The sequence below is a fragment of the Lygodium microphyllum genome, chromosome 27, assembly GCF_053477565.2.
Source record: "Lygodium microphyllum isolate KBCC chromosome 27, Lygodium_microphyllum_v1.1.10, whole genome shotgun sequence".
NCBI lineage: Eukaryota > Viridiplantae > Streptophyta > Polypodiopsida > Schizaeales > Lygodiaceae > Lygodium > Lygodium microphyllum.
In genome coordinates, this window is record NC_141161.1 from 101071474 (window position 1) to 101098289 (window position 26816).

Genomic DNA, 26816 nt, shown 5'->3' on the forward strand with positions numbered 1-26816 from the left:
GTTGAGAGACTTAGTATTTACAAAACTATGTATGCTTTTCGTAACAATGAGAATATGATCAACCTTTCCATTTATTGTCCCTTTGAGCCTTAGTATGGAACATATCATAAGAAAATAATTTTATTTCAAGGGATCATCTATATAAAACCCCACCAAGATCAAAAGGAAGTTTATCCATAGGATCATGAAACTCGCCATGGGAGTTCTCTTTATATTTACTAGCATTCTGTGTGCGCTTCATGTGCACAAAACGCTAGACTGCTTCATCGTAGTGTAGAGATATCGTGAAGTGGCGAGTGAAGTTGTGGTGTTGCTCAATAATCAATTTCTCCTCTTTCTCTCCTCTCTTTCCCCTCTCCATTTCCAAGCTGTTTCATCTATGTGTGTGTGTGTGTGTGTGTTTGTGTGTGTGTGTTCTCCCCTAGATTCCCTATGTCTAGATGTTTTTCCCCTGCCTCTCTCTTCACCCCCCGATTCTCTCTATAAATTTTGTTTCTCTCTCTTTCTATCTCTCTCCTGCTTTTTTTAATTCTATTCTCTCTCATCTCCTTATCCCCCCTCTCTCTAAAAAATCTATAAAATCTCCAATAGAGAATGTCAAATATACATACAATCTCATCTATACACGACCATAAGAAAACACATGCTTACTTCATGTAATATTTAGAAATGGCTTCCTCCGTCTCCCCCTCCCCCTCTCCCTCTCACATCAAACTTAAAACTAAAAGAAGTTTATAAAATTTGCAATATAGAATGCCAAAAATACAAATAATCTCTTCTATACACCATACCTATAAATGTTCACCCTTACATGAAGGCAAGAAATCACATGCGTGCTTTGCACGATACGTAGAAATAGCAATGCTATATTAAAAAATGGATCACAATTGAAACAAAGACCAAGCATTGCAAAAGGACTTTCTCTAAGCATGAATTGTTTTTATCTCCAAGTAGGGCATTCATGGGTGAAGTAGAGCCCAATGCCATTATCGTTGGCCTCTTTCTATTGACCATGCCATGAAGAGAAGGTATACGACATCCTACTTTCCATTAGCAAGCAACAAAGGTCAAGTTTAAGACATCCTATTTTTGTCCACTCATGCCCGATTGTTTCCAAGTACCACAGGTAAATGGCCGATGCAAAAAAAAAAGGTGACACTTCAAAGGTGCCTAATAGAAACAAAGCTTTCTCTTCTTCAAGAAATCATTGGCGAAATTGCCATCCTTGAGCAAAACATGCGAAGGCAAAGTAGGGGTTGATTCCATAGTTTCTGCTGGTAATCACACGAGGGATGCAATAGTCTTACCTCTCTTTGTAACACTTGCATTTGAACAAAATCTTAACATAAGTACGTGGAACAACTAACAAAGACCATTTCATTCCCAAAATAATAATATCTAGCCGAACACTTGTGAACCATTCAATAGGTACCAAAACAAATGTTGATGCAATGTCACAAAATAAACCAAATCCTTGAACCCATACTTGAATCAATACCTCAGTATCTTATTAGCGTGAGAGTGTCAAAACCTCTTTCTGTGGTGGTCAACCTCGTACATATGCATCTGAAAACATTATGTCTATCCACAATGTATAACTTCAACAAAAATCAGGAGCTTAATGTCTATGTTGATATCATCATGTAAACATTCAACAACTCTTATAAACATTCTTCCTATGATATCATTGCTCGTTACAGCACATGATGTGCATTGTAGCTCCTTTTGATAGTGAGAAGTTGGGGTAATAGCCACACTCTAGGGTAGGTATATGCAAAAGTCCAATAAATATTGAAACATGAAAAATAATCCATTTCCAAAAGAGAATATGCTAAGCAAATATGGCATAACTAGCAATTCACACATATGCCAAACCAATGACCTACACGATTGACAATAGCTACATCCCTATAAAAAAAACTAATATATATCATTGCACCTTAAGAAGTACATCCTTATACACAATGTTTGTGGTTATGATCCCATCCTTGTTAGCCAATAGGAATTTCACACCATGTGTGTTGGGGTAAAGGCGCCTTCGCCGTGCCGCCCCGTGTATTACTACACTGACAGTACTCGCCACTGCACACTGCAGGTGGCGGGCGCCCGTCACGTCACTTTATTCGTTACATTCATTTTAGTGACTAGTAAATAAAGCAAGGCCCGGTCACACATTGAGACTGTTGGAGTTCCCATTTCTTGTCTCTCTCTTTCTTACTCTTGCTCTCCCGCCATAGCTCGCGTGCAAGCTTCGATCCTTCTCACCTTTCAAATGGTATCAGAGCTTGGCTTCCTCTTGCTCGAGCTCGACTCGGTGCTTCTCTACCTTCGCATCGACTCCCTTCACACATTGGGTCTCCATCCCGGCAGCCATAGCCGATCTCCCGAGCTTTCGACACTCCCCGGCTTCCCGAGCTCCCTCTCGGCATTGTTGGGCTTCTTCAGGGCCTTGCCCTTGAGGTATTGCATCATAGTTTGAAGGGTTTTACTTCAGTTCTCAGTTTTAAACAGGTGGAAGAAGAGGGGCAGTCATCATTTGAAGCTTCAAAGCTCCATATCTCCCTTGCCCTTTGCTTTGGGCATTCATGGCTTTGTTGTATGCCCTCTTTGGGGTCTCTTTGAGCCTCCCATCCACACCAACATTGCCACATGGAGCAGCCACTTCCAAGGACAGCCTGCGCTGAATTTGCGCCAGATTTCTGCCTGCCTACTCATCAAAATTTCAACCTATATGCCTTGGCTCCTAAATGAGCACGTAAACAATGGTTTCTAGAAGGCATTTGAGCTACTTTGAAAGCCTCTTTAGGCCTTGTGCTTGGCATTGAAGCTTTGGGGCTAACATTCTCTGATTTGGGACTGTCATTTACTGTTATACAATGCTGGAAACAGGGCAGCCACACTTGGCATTGGCATTTGATGCTTATACTCTACTCCGGTTACCTTGTTTGATGCCCGTATGCGGCCTACATGATGCCTAGTGCCTTGGGAATGTATGCACATGATTATGCCATGATTTTGGCCTGAAATATTGGCTGATTTGGGACTGTCATATTTATTGTTATACAGTGCTGGAAACAGGGCAGCCACACTTGGCATTGGCATTTGATGCTTATACTCTACTCCGATTACCTTGTTTGATGCCCGTATGCGGCCTACATGATGCCTAGTGCCTTGGGAATGTATGCACATGATTATGCCATGATTTTGGCTTGAAATATTGGCTGAAATTTCTCATTTTTGACAGTCAAACTTGGCTGTAATAATAGTGGGCTAAAGGTTTTTTGGATGCTTTGTCACTTATCTATTGGTACCGGATGTATGCTTTGGGATTTGCCATCATGTATCTGACATTTGGGGACGACTTTGAGCTCATGTTTGAATCTATGGAATGTATTTGAGATACGCATAAGCTCCATCTTGGCTGGTATTCACTGGCATTTGGACCGACTTGGCATGCTCTTGGACCGCTTATGCCTCATGTCTATGCTTGACAGTTAGGCTTCATACATTACATGCTTTGGTTCGTGATATATGCCGCTTGGTTCGTCTATGCTTTACCGACATTGGGAGCTTTTCCTTGGATGTATTTCAGCATTTCCGACTCAATTTGATCATTTACTTGGTTGCTATCGGATGCCATTGAGTTGACAGAGATCTTATTTTGGGATTATGTATTGCTCGTTGGTTACTTCCATCAGTTGCTTCATGTATGTCATGCTCTTGGGATGCGTATGACGCATTGACTTGGTCACTTGTCACTGGTGCTTTGTCTTGGGTTGCTTGAGCCTTTGAGCTCGTTTGTATGCCTTTTGTGCCAGTGGGAGCATCTTGCATGCTTACTTGACCTTGAGCAGGGATTACATGCTATTGGAGCAGTTACATGTATTGGAGCAGTCTATGTCATTGAACAGTTACACATGTATTGAGGCTTTGGGATTATACTCCGACAATTGGATGTTGCATTGAGTATATGTCTTGGTTCACAGGATGCTTATGAGCCGAGTCTCAGTTTTGGATCCGTTTTCCTTTGAGCAGACACCTATTTGTGTCAGGTTTTGGCAGTTGTAGGTACATTTTGCCTAGATTGTCTGGGGGTGTGCCTCTTACTGGCAGATGCTATTCGGCATCTCTCGGTGTTATGCTCATGTATTTTCACTGTCATTTGGCTTTGCTTTGTCCTCTTTATGCCGGCTTTGGACCTAGCATTGTTTAGTTGACATTAGATCCAGTTTTGGGACAGTTTGCTCTCATTATTGCAGTTCTGAAATTTATTACAGCAAGCATTTATTGGTGGACTGAGCAGTATTTTTTATGCTAAAATATCCTGATTTGGTGTACTGCACCTAGTACTAAGTGGGCAGGATCTTTTGGCACACTATTCTCGCCATTTGGAGCTCATTTCAGTGGATTTTGGGCATTTTCCGCAGCAAAACAGCCAGCAGTTTTACATTGTCTATGCATTTCCAGCCTGCATTATGGCGTCCTCTTCGACTGATAATGCCATATTTAACATCACAAAGTTGGATGGTACCAACTACTCTTATTGGAAGAGTCAAATTTGGTAAGTCTTGGTGCAGAAATCTTAGATCAAGCCACTTCGGTTGAGCGGGGAGCAGCCTGAAACTATGGACAATGACAACTGGCTTGAACTTGATGAGCTATGCAAGTCCACGATTGTATTGTCTCTCACTGAACATGTACATTATAATGTATTTGAGGAAGCACAGAGTGCATGGGATCTATGGAATAAGATCAAGAATCTTTATGATAAGAAAAGTCCGGCGAGTCATATGTACTGGTTAAAGCAGCTTATGGATCTGCGCATGAAGGATAATGCGACTATGTCTGCTCACTTGAGCCAGTTCCATTCTATACTGAAGAACCTGACTTGGCAGGATATCACCTTTGGAGAGGAAGTAACTCATCTTTTCTTGCTTGGGACTCTGAATGAGTCATGGGATGTATTCCGCACTGCCCTATGTGCCTCTAGTGCTACTCTGAAACTGAATGATGTTGAGAGTGCTCTTCTGCAAGAAGAGGTTAATCGCAAAAACTTGGATGCCTCTCGTGTTTCACATGCTTTGACAGTTAGAGGCAGGAATGACAAGAATGATCGTGGTCGTGGCCATGGCCGTGACTCGCAGAAGGGTTGGTCTAAATCTCGTGGAAAGTTGTGTAGTAAGTCGCGTGGGCACAACGCTAATGTCACTTGTCATCATTGTGGGAACAAGGGCTATATCAAACCACAGTGTCATGAGTTGCACAATGAGAAGCGCAAGGATAAGGGAAAAGAAAAAGTTCAGGAGAAGTCCTCTGATCGCAGCATAGTACATGCGAAGTCCACCATCAAGATTGAGGAAATTGATGTCACGCAGACCGAGGATTCTGATGGTGGTGATGAGTTCATACTTGCAGCTAGTTCTTCTGATGCCTCACACTTGACTGAGACACCTAGTATGTATGCACAGTGCTGGTTATTGGATTCAGGTGCGTCCTTCCATGTGACGCCTTACCGTGAGTGGTTTCACTCTTACCGTACTATATCTGGATCAGTCAGACTTGGAGATGACATGTCTCTTGATATTGTGGGCTGTGGAGATATTCAGTTGTAGTTTTCCACTGGCATTTCCTTTTTTCTCAGGGATGTACGTCATGTACCTACGCTTACGCGCAGTCTTATGTCTACAGGATAGTTGGATGATGCAGGGTTTCATGTCTGTTTTGGGGATTCTGCCTAGAAGATTACCAGAGGCAGACTTGTGCTTGCTAGAGGCACCAAGGCTGGCAACCTCTATCCTCTTGTTGTATCTGGGTCTTCTGTAGACCATGTTTTGGCAGTGGGTTCTATCCCACATGTGTCACTTTGGCATGCCCGTTTGGGGCATATGTCTTTGAAGGGAATAAAAATGTTATCTGGTTTGCAATATCTTCCACCTTTGGACTATGCACGTTTTGACTCGTGTGATCATTGTCTTTATGGTAAGCAGAATAGGTCTACGCATAAGAAATCGGGTAGGCCATGCATGAGTGAGCCCTTGGCTTTGGTGCATTCAGATGTTTGTGGGCCCATGCCGTGTATGTCTATGGGTGGCGCAAAGTACTTTGTTACTTTCATTGATGATTTTTCTAAGAAAGTGTGGGCTTATCCCATAAAGCAAAAGTCCGATGTCTTGGCAGTCTTTCAGCGTTGGCTTGCCTCTTGTTGAGAACCAGACTGGGTATAGGCTAAAATGCCTTAGGACTGACAATGGGGGAGAATATGTCTCACGTGCTTTTGAGCAGTTTTGTGATGATAGGGGTATTAAGCGTCAGTTGATCGCCCCTTACACCCCTGCCCATAATGGTTTGGCTGAGCGTATGAATAGGACTATTCAGGAGCGTGTCCGCTCTATGATTAGCCATGCAAGCCTACCACAGAGCTTTTGGGCTAAGGCAATTAGTACGGCATTGCATGTCATAAACCAATCACCTTCTAGTGGATTGGATTTCCAGGTTGCAGAGGAAGTTTGGGCTGGTAAGCCACCCTCTTATGCGCATCTCCGTGTCTTTGGATGTGAGGCATTTTGCCATGTGCCCAAGGACAAGAGGAGTAAGTTGGATCCAAAGAGCATTAAATGCATCTTTCTTGGTTATGGTGATTCAGGAGAGATGGGCTATCGCCTATGGGATTTGCAGGCGTGGAAAATAGTACGCAGCCATGATGTAGTCTTCCATGAAGACAAGATGCACAGGCAGCCTGAGAAGGTGGTTGAGATCCGCAGAGTGATCTTTCAGGAGGAGCCTAGAGCTCCTGCACAGCCAGTTGGATAGCCTACAATTGCAGCAGATGCTCATGGTCAGGGTGTTGGACAGGCAGCAGAGCCTGCAGTGAGACGGTCTGCTAGAGACATACGTCCACCTGATAGATTTCAACCCTCTATGCATTATGTTTTGGTTACAGATGCAGGAGAGCCTTTCACTTATGATGAGGCTATGCACAGGGGTGGTAGTCACTCCTGTGAGAGGGCTATGCAGTCTAAGATTGACTCCTTGCATAAAAATGAGACTTGGGATTTGGTTGCCTTGCCTAAGAGCAAGAAGGCTTTGCCATGCAAGTGGGTGTACAAGCTGAAAAGTACCCCTGGACACCCTAAGCTGGCATACAAGGCTAGATTGGTAGAAAAGGGTTTTAAGCAGGAGCATGGTGTAGACTTTGATGAGGTCTTTTCTCCTGTGGTTAAGATGACCACCCTGCGCTTGGTCTTGGCTTTGGTTGCTCAGCTGGACTTAGATCTATATTAGATGGATGTCAAGATGGCTTCTTACATGGGGACTTGCATGATGAGATCTATATGGAGCAGCCTAAGGGCTTTGCAGAACCTGGCAGGGAGCACCTAGTGTGCAAGTTGAAGAAAAGTCTTTATGGCTTGAAGGAGGCACCTAGGGAATGGTATCATAAGTTTGATGCCTTTATGCAGTCACAGGGCTACAGCAGGAGTGCTATGGATCCGTATCTTTACACGAAGAAAGCCCGTGATGGCTCATTGCTTATTTTGGTACTCTATGTGGATGATATGCTGATAGCAGGGAAAGCTCATGATGAGCTAGATGCTCTTAAATCTCAGTTGAAGAAGAGCTTTGAGATGAAGGATTTGGGATAGGCCTCTCACATACTTGGTATGCGCATTAGATGCGACAGGCATCAGGGACTCCTCTACTTGTCACAGAGGGAATATATTCATAAAGTCCTTGAGCGCTTTCGCATGCAGAACGTAAAGCCTATTGGTTGTCCATTGCCTTCTTATGTGAAGGTATCACAGGATGATTGTCCGCAGACAGATGAGCAGAGGGCCGAGATGGCCCTGATCCCTTATGCTTCAGCCATGGGCAGTTTGATGTATGCCATGATAGCCACTCGTCCAGATATTGCCTTTACAGTTGGTGTTGTGGCACGCTATATGGCTACACCTGGCAGGAAACATTGGGATGTTGTGAAGGGTATCATGAGGTACCTGAAGGGCACAACAGATATGTGTATTTGCTATGGTAGCCAGGATACAGGGATCGTGGGGTACACTGACTTCGATTACGCAGGACATGCAGATAGTAGGAAGTCCAATTCTGGCTATGTATTCACCTATGCTGGAGGTGCTGTCTCTTGGATGTCCCGGGTTCAGAAGTGTACGGATTTGTCTACCACTGAGGCCGAGTATGTTGCAGCCCACTAAGGCTTGCAAGGAGGCCTTATGGCTAGGCTGTCTAGTTGCTGACCTTGGGATTGATGCTATACCTACACTGCATTCGGATTCTATGAGTGCCATTCAGTTGGCTAAGAATACAGTCTTCCATGCGAAGACGAAACACATTGAGGTGAGGTATCACTTCATACGTGCTGTCGTGGAGGACAAGTCTGTTGACCTTATCAAGATCTCCACTGACGAGAATCCTGCAGATCTGCTCACAAAAAGCCTCACTACTGAGCGCTTTGCCTTCCTCAGGAGATTGATGGGCGTTGGATGAGATGTTGCCTTTCCTCATCCCTTGTACCTATGTACAGTTGTACTGTCTTTTTCTTTTCTTTTCTCTCTCACTGGGGCAGATTTGTCTTTAAGTGGGAGGTTGTTGGGGTAAAGGTGCCTTTGCCGTGCCGCCCCATGTATTACTACACTGACAGTACTCGCCACTGCACACTGCAGGTGGCGGGCGCCCGTCACGTCACTTTATTCTTTACATTCATTTTAGTGACTAGTAAATAAAGGAAGGCCCGGTCACACATTGTGACTGTTGGAGTTTCCATTTCTTGTCTCTCTCTTTCTTGCTCTTGCTCTCCCGCCATAGCTCGCGTGCAAGCTTCGATCCTTCTCACCTTTCAATGTGAAGATTTCACCCTTGAAAATGTAACATAAAACTAACCATGCATAAATACTAGGGCTTTTAGATAAAGCCCAGTGGATAGAGTCTATCATTGTGACTTGTTGATCATCATAGTGAATGCTAATCAGATGGAAAACTGCCTTTGTTTCATAGTAAATGGTAGTTATGCAGCCTTGATAGGCCTCGGATTGCAACACCGACGATTGATTCTAATAACAATAAGTTAACCTGTACTAATGTATACTACAATAAGCATCAACAATAGATTGTTGCAATAGTTGACCATCGCACAATATGCACACCTCAATATCTTCAACACCTGAAGTTGAAATGTATAAAGTTACATCTAGGTAGTAACACAATTTTTATTGGACAATTCATCTATGTTAATAGGAATATTGACATCACTATAGGAAACCCTTACATGCCAACCATCATCACCCATTGGAAAAAGGAAAACATGTAGCATTGGCATATATGCTCTGTGCAAGTTTGAAATAGCAATGCATCGACCACCCTGAGTGTAAACATAAATATCCTAGCAATCAAGAGCATCCTCATTACCTTGCCTGGGCATGATAGTAGCAATCTCAATCACTGCAAGAGCTGAGTACTGTTTGCTGGTTCTTTGAACACTAAAAATACTCATTCTTAAATCTCGCACGGGATTATTGTGTACTTGCACACTCACAAATCTTAAAGCTTGTGCATATACGTTGTGTCGATGTATCATAGATTGTAGCTCCTCAAGCAAATATAGTAACAAATCACACATGACTCCCAACCAATTAAGCAACGTGCTCAATATCATAAACATAAAGCTATGCAAATCTTCCCCTTTCTTGACATTGCATATCAGGAAGCAAAGAACCTATATGATGATAGATAGAACCATGCACACTAAATGTATAACCATTCCTAACAACAGACAGCTCATCAATATTAGCTCTAAGGGATACAAATGCAAGAGCATTGTTGTATGCTCGTACATTATTTTTAAGTATCCTACTTTGAGGGTGTATATTGTGCAACAAATCATGCTATGGTTGTGGTGGACATTGCAACAGTGGCAACATTACTTTTCCATTTCGACAACAATGATTTTCAAACAAAATTAACCCTTGTACCTGAGCCTCGCATCTCCATAATTTAGCTAAACACCTCTCACATATTTCACAAAGTCTCCCCATGGAATGCACATTTGGCTCTTGAAATAGCAACACCATTGTTGCTTTACAAACGTAAGTTTTTGCAGGCAAAGTATGCAAAATGGAGCACAACCCACCATTTCAAAAATAAAAACTTGCAATAATATTAACACGCAAATCATTAACCATGGAATTATTCACATTGTGGTGATTGCTAATATCACAACCATTGACTGATGTTAAAATATTAGGCACAACATGATCAACATGCATCATAGTCAAATCCATATCAACATGTTGTTCAACTAGCTCATTATTCCCATAAACCACTCCATTATGATTTCCTTCATTTTGGCAACCAAACATTGAAACATTACTAACTTTGACTCAATAACCATAGGCTTTTTCACATTCCTACATTTTTGGCCATTGTAACCACCCGTGTTGATGCCAAAACATTAGTCAAATCCACACCAAACTACCGTTGAATTGGCTCATTATCGCCACTCACATGCCCAACGTGAAAAGGCATACCAATCACATTAGTTTCCACACCCATATGATGTCAGTCATTGCAACCAACTGGGGATGGTAAAGCATTAGCTAGATATATACTAAACCATGAATGGCCCAGTTTGACGATGACCATTTGGAATGTCTCAGTGAAAAGGAAGGTTTTCAACACCCCTACAAATGGATCTTTCATGCTATAAACCCCTCTCTAAGCCCTGAGCCTGGCAATCTACCGTTGTTTACACCTAATGGAGCTAAGCACACCCCTACAAACACACAACTCATAGTCTTTGCCAATTGCTCAATGTGAACACCCCATGTTGATTGGATGTCCACAGAATGTATTATCAACACGTTTTAGCAAAGGTATGGATCAATATAAATATTTAAATATCAAATGTCAAATATTAAATGTAAATATATCAACCATCACTAGATTATCAAAACTATTCCACGTAAACCTCAAGAAAGAGACTTCACATTGTACGTACTCAATACACTTCACTCAAATATGCCTTCTTACATCAGAAGCATTGCACACCTCAGCACATTCCATGTAGCCTCACAAAAAAAGCACATTATCACAAAAAAATTGTTGGCCTAAGCACCTTAAAGCATGCAGGATGGTATGAGCTTATAATTTTTGTCCCAAGCAAGTCTTGCACCATGCAAGCTTCACAGAAAAAAGCACATATTATCACAATGCTCACCCAAGCACTTTCAAACATTCGAGACAATATGAGTTTATAAGTTTTTCCCTAAGAATGTCTCCCTCCCTAGCTGTGATTGCCAATGTGATGTCTCAATTGTTGCAGTAAGGCATTAAACCTACTAACTTTTATTTGAAACTATAAGAATGGCAACTAACAACCTCTTTGGCAAATCACAAGCTCATAGTCATCCTCGAGTCTCCCAAAATAATGCCCACACTATAATTTACCAATAGATTTATTAACTTGCTTGTCTCAGAAATAACCACCGAGAGTGTCCTTACTTCACCACACCCAGATCAGTCGACACTTGGTGAAGAACACTTTGGGTGTGCTTTGTCTCACACACAATACCATGCAAACCTTTAGCTTCTTCGTACAACTCCATTTGTCTACATTTCATCAACTCAATCATCTTTGTCTCAAGGTTTCTAAAGTTCAAAGAACTTGGAGTACTCCTCGTGTTTCTTCGAATCCATGCAGTTCTTGTACACTTAGTAACATGCATTCCTTGTCCCCCTGCCACCTCTTTTATCTTTTGCACATTCACTCTATTAAATCCCATGTTTTGGCTACAATAAAACATACAAATGGTTATCTCTAAAAATATACATAGCATCTTCATGCAAGCATAATCAAAACAAGCATATTCCAAACCCATGTGAATGGCTCCAAGCTAGCAAGCATTGAAGAGATGGTGTTGTGGCCATTTTGTTTAACTCTACTAAATCCATTACATTCAATGGAGTTGAAAGCACTATGTCTGGAACATCTCCCATGGCTTCTCTTTGTTCCATGACCACACCAACCTTTAAGAGAATGTAAGAGTCACACAACAAAGAAATCTCAAAGCTATTCAAGACATGAGCAATAGACATACTCATATCCGCAAGCCCTAAATGTATGAACAGATGCATATATGGCTATGCAAGAGTGCCATGCACACACAACACTCACTAAAGGCTAGCCAAGCATTGCCCAAAGGCCTTGCTATTCATCTACATCTATACAAAGATGTATTATTGAGGGAAAAGAACGCGCCCTAGATGGGAATGTGTCCAAGTCTCGAAACTACAATAAGGGTATTCATAGCACCTAATAAACAATTCAACAGTTCATGACCTACCGTTGATGAGTACATCCATAATTTACAATACTACATTTTGAGTAGCAAGCATCATCACCAAAAAATCCCTAGCCAACTAACATAACAAAAAAAATAAAAGACACAATAGCCAATAAATGCACACACTCATGATTAACTTCAAAGTTGGAATGCCACAAACCCATGGTTGTATCATTACCTACCTCCAGAACACCTAGAGACTTACTCATTTCTTCTGAAATGAGCATGAGTGATAGAGCAATACATTATTGAAGAATGCAGAGGTAGAACCTAAGCACACAACTCCTCAACAACAAATTCAATTGTAAATCTCAACCCCACTTTTCAAGTGCGACATCACTTTTCCACTTAAAACCATGCTATGAAATCATTTTTGTATCTCAATACCTTTAAGCTTCAACTATTTTATGTATCTAAACCAAATAATGCGAGAACTTTTGTCAACTTGTATCCACTATATTTAATTTAATGAAACTATTTATTGCAACATAACCTTCAAAGTGGAAACATTATAAACTCAGGAGGGCTATTGCACAGGTACCTTGGTTAAAAGGAACAACGGAGCATCAATGCGTGAAATAACTTCAAGGCTAGGTCACAACATTAGCAAATCAAGAGTGAGATAGAGGGAAGAATTGACTATAAAATGGTTTAAAAATAGTCTTATAATCTGCAAGAGTTAGACAATGTGCTTCAAAATGAAGATTTTCATAAAAAAACTCATTTAAGATTTCATGCAGAGACTACATATATCAAACAAACTATAGCAATGAGCCTATGGGGTGATTCATCTACATTAACATTGTCAAAAATCTATTAAGATCAACTTTCAAAGAAGTAAGTTGCACATCAAGAGCAGTGTTCTTTGATGCAACCAAGCTCTCATTCTTGTGGGCAATTAACTCACACACTCCATCCTCTATATGATATGCATTGGTAATAATGTCTTTCAGCTTCTCTTCGTGATCGTTTGAAGACCTAATATGCAATACCAATTTTATCGATGTGTTCATAAATGTCACCTATATAATCCTTGATCTCTTCTAAATCACCTTGTATCGTTACTTTATTAACAAGATTCCATTCATATTTCTCTTTCAATATTCTCTCGATCCTCTGTAAACGGTCTCACCAATGTTCTCACCAAGAGAAATCAAAGCTTTTTGATATCGAGACAATGTCTTCATTTGCTTTTCAATCCCTTCCAAGTGGCAATTGATCCTCAAGAAACAACAAGAACAATCATGTCCTCCAATATGCTTAAGTGCATGACGAATTGACTTCTTTCATTTTGTGTATAATATTTTCTACACACACATTCTTATTTGCTACAGAAGCCTCCATATTGGACAAAAAAGTACATGTTAGCCTTGAGATATATATAAACCATTCTTTGTTTCTCTCTACCTAACTAACATAACTAACCTACTTCTCTCTCTCACCTCTGCCTCTCTCTCTCTCTCTCTCCCTCTCTCTCACTACCTAACTAACCAACTAACATAACCAACATAAGATAACCAATCCATAAAATTTGAGAGAGAGAGAGAGAGAGAAGAGGAGGATGAGAAGAGAGAGAGAGATGTGAGGAGAAAGAGACATGACAAAAGAGAGAAGAAGAAGAAGAAGAAGAAGAAGAAGAAGAGAGAAAAAGGAGAAGAAGAAAAGAGAGAGAGAGAGAGAGAGAGAGAGAGAGAGAGAGAGAGAGAGAGAGAGAGAGAGAGAAAGGGAGAGGAAGACGAAGGAAAAAGAGAGAGGGAGAGTGAGAAGAAGAAGAAGAAGAAAGAAAAAGAGAAAGGGAGAGACAAGAAGAAGAAGAAGAGAGAGAGAAGACAAATAAGAAGAAGGAAAACGAGAGGGGGAGAGAGAGAAGAAGAAGAAGGGGAGAGAGAGAGAGAGAGAGAGAGAGAGAGAGAGAGAGAGAGAGAGAATAGAGTAGAGTAGTTTATTATTGTTCATGAACGGCCAAATTATGACCCATGGGACCTTTCCAGATATATAATGATTCTCCTCTCCCATGGTAGGAAAGGATAGCTATGGTGAAAGAATGATCTATGTAGCGTGGTTCTCTGGAAAGCGTAACATGTGGGTGATGAGAGCCCCTAACTTTGATGTAGGAGTAGTGGTCAGAAACTGGCAAAGTGGCCCTTGTAAAGGGATATCAAAGTCAGCACGTATGTGTGCATATGTTGGGCATGTCATAAACATGTGCTCCTCTGATTTTACACTCTGTAGTCCATACAGCTTGCATAACCTCGTCTCTCTTGCTTGTCCACTCCATGCACCTATCTCAATCAATAAAGTGTGTGATCAAGTTCGAAGCCATGCAATACTCCATCTAAATACCACTAAGAGTGGGTTGGCTATGTATGGCTGTGTGTGTGCCTCTGCCTGCATGTAGGATTCCCAATATGAAGGATAGATATGCATATTGTAATAAGCAAGCTTGCCATTTGCTCCCTTGCTTTGATGTTTTGATTGATACGCTCGTAAGAGGTCTGGTTGAAATGTGTCCATGCATATAACTTTGGATGCCATATCTAGATACCTATTCACTCCCCACCCTTTAAACCATTTTTGCATATCCAGCACCCATCATATTGAAAGCACTTTACTTTTTCACATTTTTTGTAGGTGTGTGCTAGCATCCCATGCCCGTTTGGGGAGCCTAGTGTCATCCATTTGACATACTTGGGTGGCATATCTCAGTACTTAGATCATAGCATGTACCTCAATTGGTCGATGGCTAGTTTCCAAAAGCATAAGTACATATGGTGTAGTGCTTTTGATGCCCCAATGTCTACGAATAAAAGCTTTTTGCAGCTTTTCAATGTCGTTCCATACAGATGAGGAGATACTCCCCCTCCACACTTCCACTCCATATAATACCGTCTGTAGAACATATGCAACAGAAATCCTACATCGTATTTTCAGCATTTAGTATATGTATGCATGCAATAATTTTCAAAGTGATAATACTTGCTTTTCCCTGCCGCTAATCGTCGCTCCACACATGTATGCCATTTGTGGTCTGTAGGTATCTCAATCCCCAAGTATTTGAAAGTAGATACTACCTTTATAGACTGTCCCGCATAATGTACTTTTGATGGGGTTTTTGATTGCTTGGTGCGCACAACCATTAGCTTTGTTTTTGATACATTCATTGTCAAACCACTATCTTGATAAAACCATTCAAGAATCGCCATGAACTGCTGTATACATTTCCCAAAGAGAGAGAGAGAGAGAGAGAGAGAGAGAGAGAGAGAGAGAGAGAGAGAGAGAGAGAGAGAGAGAGAGAGAGAGAGAGAGAGAGAGAGAGAGAGAGAGAGAGAGAGGTAAGGGAAGAGGAAGAAGAAGAAGAAGAGAGAGAGGAGAAGAGAGAGAGAGAAGATGAAGAAGAAAAAGAAGAGAGAGATAGAGGAGAGAGAGAGAGAAGACAAATAAGAAGAGGGAGAGAGAGAGAAGACGAAGAAGAAGAGAGAGAGAAGAAGATGAAAAAGAGAGAGAGAGGTGAGAGAAGAAGAAGAGAGAGAGAAGAAGATGAAGGAGAGAGAGAGAGGTGAGAGAAGAAGAAGAAAGAGAGAAGAAGATGAAGGAGAGAGAGAGAGAGAGAAGAATAAGGAGGAGAAGAAGAGAGAGGTGAGGAGAGAGAGAAGAGAATAAGAAGAAGCACGTGTTAACCATTCTCTCTCTCTCTCTACCTAACTACCTAACTTACTATCTCTCTCCATCTCTTTCTCCCCCTACTTAATTAACTAACTAACATAACTAATTTACTCTCTCTCTCTCTCTCTCTCTCTCTCTCTCTCTCTCTCTCTCTCCTAATCAACAACAAATAAACTAATAAATAGAATAGAACAAAATTACAACCTAGAAGAGAGAGAGAGAGATCAACAACTTGGATAATAGCCGTCAAAAACTGCCCAAAAGACCAAGCCTCACAAGCAAATCCTGTATGTTTACAAACACATAACTAGAAACACCAAAGATTAATAAGTAAACCACTATAAAAAAAACCAATATAAATAAATAATACCAAACCTCACCCACTCTCTCTCCTTCCCTAACCCCTCTCCCTCTCTCTAATAAACCCCTCTCTCTCTAACCAACCACCTCTCTCTCTCTCCAACTAACCTACCCCCTCTCTCCCTCTCACTACTCCCCCATACACACTCTCTCACCAACCTCTCCCCTCTCTCTCCACCTCACCCACACACACTCTCACTAACCCTTTGTCTCTCTCCCTCCAACTAACCTATCCCCCCCTCTCTCTAACCAATCTCTCTCCTTCTCCCTCTAACCTCTCACCACCTCCCTCTCCCTCTCACACACATGCACTCTCTCCCTCTCTCTCTTACCAACCCTTCTCTCTCTCTTCACCTCGCACACACTCTCTCTCTAACCTCTCACCACCCCCTCTCTCTCATACACTCCCTCTCTCCTACTCACACACACACACACACTCTCTCTCTCTCTCTCTCTCACCGAGCTCCCCCTCTCTCTCCACCTCACACACAGTACACACACACACTCTCACTAACCCCTCTCCTTCTCACCCACCTCTCACTCCCCTCTCTCACACACATGCACACACACATACATACTCTCTCTTACCTCACACACTCTCTCTCCACCTCTCTCACTAAATGCCTCTCCCTCTCTCTCACCTCACACACATACACTCTCTCTCTCCACCTCACTCACACACACACTCTCCACCTCACACACATGCACACACACACACACACTCTCTCCCTCCTGCACACACACACTCTCTCTCCCTCCTGCGCAGCTGTTGGGCGAGTCTATGACGGCGATGGCGACTGCAGCAGCCTTGGCGGTGACCTCGACGACAACTTTGGCGGCCCTGCAGCCCTACGGCGGCGGCCCGATGGCAGCATGGTGGCCCCTGTGGCTATGCCGCCCTACCGCCCTACGACAGCGACCTTGGGCAGGTCCTAGGCATCCCGACGGCGGGGCTCGGCCTATGGCGGCACAGCGCTCAACTGTGGCTCTTGGGTGGCCCGGGACGGTGGCTGAGTGCCCTGCAACTCCTAAGCAGCTCTGCGGGGGGCCCTGCCCAATGGCCTTTCTGCCCTGCCCAGCGGCCCTACACCTTGCGACCCTACCTGGCCAAGGTGGCGACCCTGTGCCCTACCTTGCTGTCTCCTTATCCGCCCGGCTCAAGGTGGGGGAGGTGGGGGCTGCCACGTGGCACCCGCCCCCCACCTTTCGTTAACTAATAGTATAGATGTAAAGTTTTGTCATCTATATATCACTAGACAATAAGAAGGCTTAAGGATGTGGAGGGGACCTAGCATCTCAAGATGTAGACATCTTCTCTAATCACTTAATGTGCCTTGCAAAACCCATGTACTGTCATAAAACTATATAGCTCTATTATATGTTTATATATGCAACTAATAGTGCATTCTCACTATATCAACTGTGTTCAAACTCACATGGAAAAATTTGTTTATCTCAACCAAAAATATGAGACTAGATGTGCTGTATTTTTTAAACCCTTCTACTACAAATTGCATCCAAATATACTATTTGGAAGACTCGATTCAAGAAACTTAAGAAAAATTGATTGATATTTCATAAGATGGGAAACCTCAATCCACACATATGAGGAGCTCTTACTTTTCTTCTTTGCCACTTCTTCTTTGATAGATAGAAAATATATGCTTTATGTTGGTTCTTTTCTCTTCACCAATGATTCATGAAGCTTTATTAGTCAATAGTTGCATTATTACTTTGCAAAAAAGATATGCTTTATGTTGGTTCTTTTCTCTTCACCAATGATTCATGAAGCTTCATTATTCAATGGTTGTGTTATTCCTTTCCCTTTTCCATTGTTATCTATTTCTTTATCCTTAGCAGTCGGAGAAAGAAGTAGCTGTCATAGTTGAGATTTCTAGGTTAAGATATCATGGTTTGTCATCCTTGCTTAGACTACAATTTGGGGTTTTCATCATTGTTGAATTCCTCACAACTTTCCCACGTAGATAAATGCTCTGTAAATGACTATTTTCTCGAGTCTTCGAGCATGGTAGTAAATGTCAAGGCAAACATGGATTCTCACGCACATATTTCAAAATGTTGTTCCCGCAAAGATACACGTACTTTTAAACATGGAGATAGATGCGTTGTAATACAAGAATTTTGGTCTAAGATCTCAAAGTAGATGATTATCCGTACCTTGTAAAGTTTTATACACTAGCTATAGGACATAACGAGATATGATTATGGGTGATTTAATCAATACATTGACATATTTTACAAGAAGTTTTAAGTATTGAGAACTAAACTTTGTGGTTAAGTTAGGAGTAGAACTTGTTAAGTCTATTTTGCAACTGACATGATGTGTGACTTTGGGGGGAAGCAACTTATGGAACTTAGGCAAAGGGGGTAAATAAGGGAAAACCCAAGCGCGGCCTTTTTCACAAACGTTTTTGAGAGAGAGCGAAAGAGAGCGAGAGAGATCACGTTGCAAGTTCAATGAAAATGCTAGCGTCAAATATTACTTTCATTCAATATTACTTTGTCTTACTCTCATTCACTCATTCTCTCACACTCAAAATTTCCTCCCCCTCTCTCACTCAATATTACTTTGTCTTACTCTCATTCACTCATTCACTCATTCTCTCACACTCAAATTCCCCCCCCCTCTCTCTCTCTCTCTTTTTAAGCTTACTTCACGCACACACATGCATGCATGCACAACTCAAAATTCTCTCTCTCCCTCTCTTGCATACATTCTACATCTCCCTTCTCTCTTCCCTCTCTCTTATATATATATATATATATATATATATATATATATAATTCATTAAAACTTGATAGGGCCAATACACATGCTTAAAGACGTAGAGAATAAAAGCTCAAATATTTCACAATTTAATAAGAGTACCTTAAGAATATAACAATGTAGCATTCCTCCTATCTGGAGGCATGGGCTTATTCATCTTCTTTCTTGGCTCTAGCATCAAGCTTCTCTTGCATTGAGGGCCGTTTGCTTTTGGGTTGAGCCATGAATGATGATGTTGTGGGTGATTCTACCAATCTAGAAACTCTTCTTTTAGTTAGCCGTTTTCAATGAAAGGCTTAGCTCGTTGTATGGTATTTCCAAATCCATCATTGGTGGGCACAAAAGCTTGTGTACTACACATATCTTCTCTACGAGCTTTGAGAGCTCGAAGTTGGCTCAACATCTTCTATAGAAGAACACACCTTAGAAATAAGCTCCATGTCACCCCCCACCAAATCAAATACATTGTGGCATAGATGTTGCAATGTTGTGGATGGGTGGGTGTCTTCATGGGAGATATTAATCATAGTTGTATCCATGTCTTGGAGATTATCCACATCCAGTAGCGTGGTTGGCGTGTAAGGATCATGTGCAACCTCATCATGTATCACATGAGAGTTACTTATACGTCCTTTATATTTTCCTCTTGGTTCCATGCCTTTATATAAGTCCATTCATTGTGCCACCACTGTAGTATTCGGTACCCCTATAAGAAGTAGCACCTTGATTTGATGCTTACATATGTTCCCCAACTCTATCCACTTGCATGTACAACATGCCCATTGACAATCCGCATTATAAACTGTGTATTCAATAGTGTCTTAAGACACGCTTCTTACATACGCACATGAAGCCCTTGCACCATTCATTTCAAATCTAAAATACTCGGCTGGAATCTTCAAAGCCCTCTCATATGAGTTGGCCACTATCTTTTCAATGTTGTTGTTTCTCACAAATCCACTTTCTTTCATAGCTTGCACATACCAATAATATGGAAGAGCTGAACTTGTCAATTTATGAAGGAGCCAATCCACTCATTTGCCAATCAATCTCTTTGAGCTACCTAAGAATTTGTACTTTAAAGTGCCATGGTATGCCTCTATAGCACCATTGGTGTCTTGACCGGAATGTGGAAGTGTACGTGTTGCACGTATCCACATATCTTGCAACACACACATAATACAACTATTTAAAATATGTATAAAAATGAAAATATAAAAAAGTAATCTGAAATAGATACCCATTGTTTTGCATGGTCGGAGTTTTCTTGGTTGTCCTTGACTGGTCAAGATGTCATTAGGACATAAAACCTCCACATTTCGAGTGTCCTTAGGACCATAAGCACACCAAACTCTGTTTTTGTAGGAAATGAATGTTGTAGCTATAAGTGTGGTCAAATAATAAGGAAATCAATATAAGTAGCAAAACAATTATATACACTTATGTGATCTTCTTTATCCATGTGTTGTCTAATGGTTTTTTCAATTCATTATATACACTTATGTGATCTTCTCTATCCATGTGTTGTCTAATGGTTTTTTCAATTCATTTGGTTGTCGTCGATGGTGAGAGTACTTTTTGAAAGTTGTAGGAAAATCAATATTTTTTCCTTCCCCTTGTGCAAAATCATTTACTTGACACCATGGAATAATATCCCTTCTTAAAACCTTATATTTGGATCTCTCGTCATAAACGAGCTGCCATTGTAAATGCTTTGCGCTAAATATGCCGACAGGCAATGTCGAGGATTGTGGGCTTGCCATATTTAGGAGAAGAGAGTGAGAATATGGGCTATGTATCTGCACAAAAGTAAAGTTATCCCATCAATATATTTTATTATATAGATTAAATCTTACTTTCCTCTAAAGTTGTTTGTTTTGTAAAGTATGATTAGTTTACATATTATTGTAGTGTAAAAAAGGAATACATTAGTGCAAGCTCGACTCTCTCTCTCTCTCTCTCTCTCTCTCTCTCTCTCTCTCTCTCTCTCTCTCTCTCTCTCTCTCTCTCTCTCTCTCTCTCTCTCTCTCTCTCTCTCTCGTGTCATACATTAATAACTTTGAACTTCATGTTGTGCATCACTAATGATTTTGTGGTTACCTAATATAATACTTATAATATACACATTCTTATATGAGCAAATACGAAATGTAATAGAGGAACTTTATTTCTTGTAGCATATACATTGATGTAGTCTAGCTACATATAGTGACGTATCTATTGCTCATAGTACATGAAATATAGTTACAACTTCGATTACATTTCATGCTTTGCATCATTAATAGTTATGTGCATACCTTTCACCGTAGTAGCTTAAAATCAATGCAATCGAGTAGCATATATTCCTACAGTACAAATTTTTTTGTATGATCCATTATGTGATAGAGTAATGTTGATTCTTGTAATACATAGATTGATGTAGTTTAGCTACATATAGTGGTGTATCTATTGGTCATAGAGCTGATGACATGAAGTTAAAACTCGGCACACTTTATGCTATATATCTTTAATAGTTTTGCAAGTACCTTATATGCATTCATTACATACATTCTTATAGCTCACAATACATACACTCTTACAGCTTATATTCAAAGCAATTTGTAGACTACAATGCATACATTCTCAAGACACATAACAAATGTAATAGAGTAGGATAGAACTTACATTCATATTTTTTGATTGCTCATAACAAATGTAATGGAGGAGCACAAACATACATTCTTATAGCTCAAAATCAATGTCAAAGACCATAATAATGTTCTTGTAGTACGTACATTCTTATAGGTGATAATCGATCTACATACATAGCTAGAATAATCAATGGTACATCAATAGTGCAAAACATTATTTACACTATAGTTGCATATAGCCCTAAATCCAATTTAATGGTGCAAAAGATCTGTATAATGGGGAGAAAAATTGCAAGGCATTTTGGACTAAACAGTGATGAAGCGCTCCCCGACACCTCAGATCCACGCTTCAAATGAGGAAATGAAAGCCACTTGCTCTAGTTAACTTGCTTCATCGAATGATATATGGCTCATTAAAAAAAAAACAACAACTATAGTCATCTCCTTTATGCATCATAGTCTGTGATATATTCTGCATATTCAATCGTAGGAAGTTATAGGGAATCAACACAATTGCTTACAACAAAAGAAAACATACCCTGATCTAGACTATACGTACATCGACAAGAAAATTGACCCAGGGAATCTGAGACAAATCACCACATCCAGATTACATGTACAAGCATTCCTAGTAGCACGCTGACCTATATAGCTGGAGCCCCAAGAGGAACACCAAGGAAAAGGGAATTCTCTTGCAAGAAAATCTATCTTGTAACATCAACAAGCTTGTTTATCATGTTTCATATGATCACAATGAAGAAAAGAACACCAAGCACAACAAATCTTCATGCAGCATCATGTAAATCTCCCACGGTTTTTAATAGAATCAACCATATTCTTCAACATCTTCACAAAATCCATCAATAGAACAAAGAAAGCAAAGAAGTACACCATCTTTGAATGGAAAAACATCACATAGTATTCATCTTCAATATCTTCATAGTCTTTTCTCTCAATCTCTCATATACAATCACTCTGTTTGAGTAGAATTGACTATCTCTGACTCTCTCTCTCTCACTCTATCAATAATACATCATATCCTCACTACAATCTCTCAAAAATCACTCTCAATAATCACTCTTAGGTCGTGGATACCCCTCCCAAAAGGTATGTCTGATATGAAGGGTCACCAGAGCCACTACAGTGTCTCTTCACAGCTCACTACTGTCACTTCACTCTAGTCTTCTCTTGAGTCTTCAACAGCTACTTCTTCCACTTCTTTCAGCTCTTTTTCACTTGTATTCACCTCTTTCCAAGGCTAGAAAACTTTCCCAAAGTCACACATACATTCCACAGAACACTTATATAAGCATACAGAACAGTCTACAGAACAGTACCAGAACAGCTACAGTACAGAACAGAACAGAAGCAGAACAGAAGCAGAAGCTCTACAGAAGACCTACAGAAGGTTACAGAAGGTCATCAAAACCTCATAACTCATTCTCAAATCATTCCAAACTCTCACAAAACATTCAATAAGCTTTCACAATATCTCATTCTTCATCAATCAATACTCCTTCCCTCTTTACAGAAGACAATCAGAACAAAACAGACCAAAACAGAACAAAACAGAAGGTATACAGAACCATTCAAAACCTATCAGAACATCATAGAACCATCAACAAACATCATGAACTTCCAAAACACAATAAATATAATCTAAAACACTCTCAAACCACTTCCAAATCAATCAATCATCCCATAAAATCAACCATTTAGCTCTCAAAAACAACAAAAATCAGCCAAAAAACAAGTCATTTCAACACTCAACATATCCCCACACTTAATAAGGAAGCGTCCTCGCGACCCAGGAAAAAGGGAATACAAGTTCAGGGAAAAGCTCAACTTTGATCTTCAATATCTTTTCACAAAGAATCCATCCACCACGACCCCAACTTATAACCTGTTTCGGAGATAAACATACAAAGAAAGGAAAACCCTTTATACATTAACACCTCTTATCAAACTAAAAATCACCACAAATTTGTAAAGGATATAAGAGTTTGCTTCGTCTTCTTCAGCATCAGCTTCAACTCTCCAACCACGACCCCATCACCACAAATCTCCAAAACATAGCTCGTACACGAATTCCAATAGGAAACCACCACGTTCGTTTGACATAAATGAACTCACAACACAAACACTAATACACAACACAACCATCTGAATGACTTCTTCAAAAAAGAGAGTTGTTCATTAGAAAGCTTCCACCATACATTGGAAAGGCATCAATGAAGATGATCCCTCTTAAAAGATTGATGTTGTCGGAATCGATCCATAGATAAGGATTCATCTACAAAGTTTTTAGGAGGATTTTGAAAAAATTGGAGACAGCACATCCTTTCCAACAGGACCAGGTATCTGCTAGGCAAACAAAGGGCATGAAAATACAGTATGTCCAGCTGTTGGGAATCAATGCTAACATTGACATTCATGCACAACTTTGGAATAGGCTTTGAATCAGTATGAGAGTGCCTATGCATATACGCCAGGTACCAAGCAAAGTGAGCAGTTAATCTCACTGAGGGATCTGCAGACTGTGAATATTGTTGGGCAAAATGAACATAGTTTTGATAAGCTTGACTCGAAGCTGTCCATTCTCCTGGAATTACTGGCCAATTAATCTGCGGTCCTGTAAGGCAATCATCCGAACTCCATCCCCTTCTTCTGGAAATCTGATTATCAAACCCGTCACAGTCACTAACCAACTGAGGTGGTTGAGATATGGAAGTGTTAGGAGAGGGTAGTGGAATAAGGGAAAGTGGATGTAGGGAAGGATAGGAAAAATCATAAAAGGAAGAAAAGGTTAAAGAAGGAGTGGCAGAAATTTGTAAGGAATCACTAAGGAATGGTGTTAACTGATAAATAGGAAATGTGGAGGGTACATTTATGAGGGGTGAAGGACAGGGTGGAGAAGGGAAAAATACCCTATCCTCAATAAAGGAACAGTAAGTGAAAATAGGAATTTGAGGGAAATTTGAAGGTTGGAAAAGAAGTGGTAAAATAATTGTGGAATTAGATTGACAAAGGGAAATATATATAGCATAGCGGTGAGCCAATTGTTGGTAATAGAGGAGGGTAGGAACAGAAGGTCCTAAGAGAGATCGTCTATGATAGGCATCAAAGAAGGTAGCATCAAATGGATTATGTTTGGAAAGATAGGTTAAGAGATCCATCCTCAGTTGGTTAGTACTCTGTACAAAGGTAGGAGCTGTGTTTTGTCTTTGATTGAGGACCACCGAATCAATCATGGGATGCCACGAATTATCCTGACAATCAGCTACTTTGGAGGAATAACTTTGGAACATATCAGCTATGCGCAACTCCAAATGATTGACATATAAAACAGCCTGTAAGACCACATCCCCCACATACCATGCCATATCTACCTCATCTGGAATTAACAAATCTCCTCGTAGATACATGTATGACATCAACATGGTATCTGGTGTGACAGAATCTTCAAAGACCATTCTGACTACCTCTGTCAACAACTCAGCAGACCAAGCCCCACTCCAACCATCCTCTGGAAAAGGTAAATCCATCGTGGAAAGCTTCATATAGAAAACCAACTTCTGTAAGTGGTAGTGGACAAAGAAAGAATGGTCGGGTAAGACATATTCCTGAAATTGCTCAAAGGTGGACCATAACAAGTCCATTCTGGACTGCAATCTTTCCACTTTATCTTGGAATAGAGGGCACAAAGTAGCCTGTCTCTGTAGGGCAGCCAAGTCCTGCTGTGAAAGAGAAGGAATCAATGGAACAGGAGGGCTTGGAGGAACAGAGCGGGACTTTGCAAGCTGATCTTGCAACTGCTGGGTTTGGGAGGCTTGGTTGGCCACTGTGTCATTAGCCATCTGTAAAGCTGAAAGCTTGTCATCTAAGAGAACTTGGAATTCTTTCGCTTCGCTGGACATCCTCTCCTTCTCTGCTGAAAGGTTAGTAACCTGTGACTGAGCCTCGAATAACTGAGTCTTCAATGAAGAAATCTCATCGCTTTGGATGGCAACCAGTTGGGTTTGCTGTTCCATTTGCTTAAATAAATCTGCTAGGGTATCCTTAGCAGAAGCTAACTCAGATGTTGCCTTATGCAACTGGTCTTTGGACTGCATGAGCTCTTCATAAAAAGATGCGTACAGCTGTTGAACACAGGCTGTCACTGACAACTCAATGGAACTTTGAATATCCTTGCAGAGGAAAGGAATGGCATCTCCTGAGACGAGACTGTTCAGGGAGGGAACTGAGATCTCCAAAGATCCTTCTCTATGTGCTCGGAACAGGTTATTGCAAGTGAGATACCCAGGGAGTTCACTGCCAGAGGTAGCATGGATAGGTACTGAGGGAAGTACATCAGGGGCTTTATCCGCTACCCTCTTCAAGCGTTTGCGCTGTATGACCAGGGGAGGCGGAGAATCATCATCCTCAATGTCAATGGGTGCTGACTCGTCTGAAGGTGGAGGAGGAGGTACTGGATCTGATGGAGGAGGTGGAGGCACAGTCTTCTGTAAACCTGAATAGGTCAAGAAGGCAGACAAATATGATCCATAGGTAACATTGGTAACATTACCCCTCGTGACTTTAACAAAATGCTGATCCATTTTAGTAAGGAGGTAAGTGCTCCAATCAATAGCAACTCCTTTTAGCACCATCCTGGAAGCTGTGAAAAGCTCTTTGGACAAATAGTGGGATGGCGTTTTGGCAGGCATGAACCTGGCTTGAAGGAACTGACACATCGTCTTCCATACGGGATCAGTAATCATAGAAAACGAAACTCCTGAAGAGTTTATCACCTTCTTAACATCAAGGACTTCCCTTGTCTGCTTCTGCAATAGCTTGAGAATCTCTTCATTAGAGAAGAGCTGACGAGTGGCCACAAAAGGTTCTCCTTTGGAGGGAAGAGACAGAGCCTTCCCTAAGCCTCGAGATGTCAATGTCATAGACATTCCTTGGACTACTCCTGTCTTCTTGCTGTAAGAGGCCAGGAACTCATCACATAAGGACGGATCCTCTGGAAGCAATGGAAAA

At 41.0% G+C, this 26816-nt stretch overlaps 1 pseudogene; it reads right to left on the minus strand.

Annotated features, from left to right (window-relative positions):
• Positions 1-19310: 19310 nt before the first annotated feature.
• Positions 19311-20321, minus strand: LOC148012659 (uncharacterized; annotated as a pseudogene).
• Between the last annotated feature and the right edge of the window lie 6495 nt (positions 20322-26816).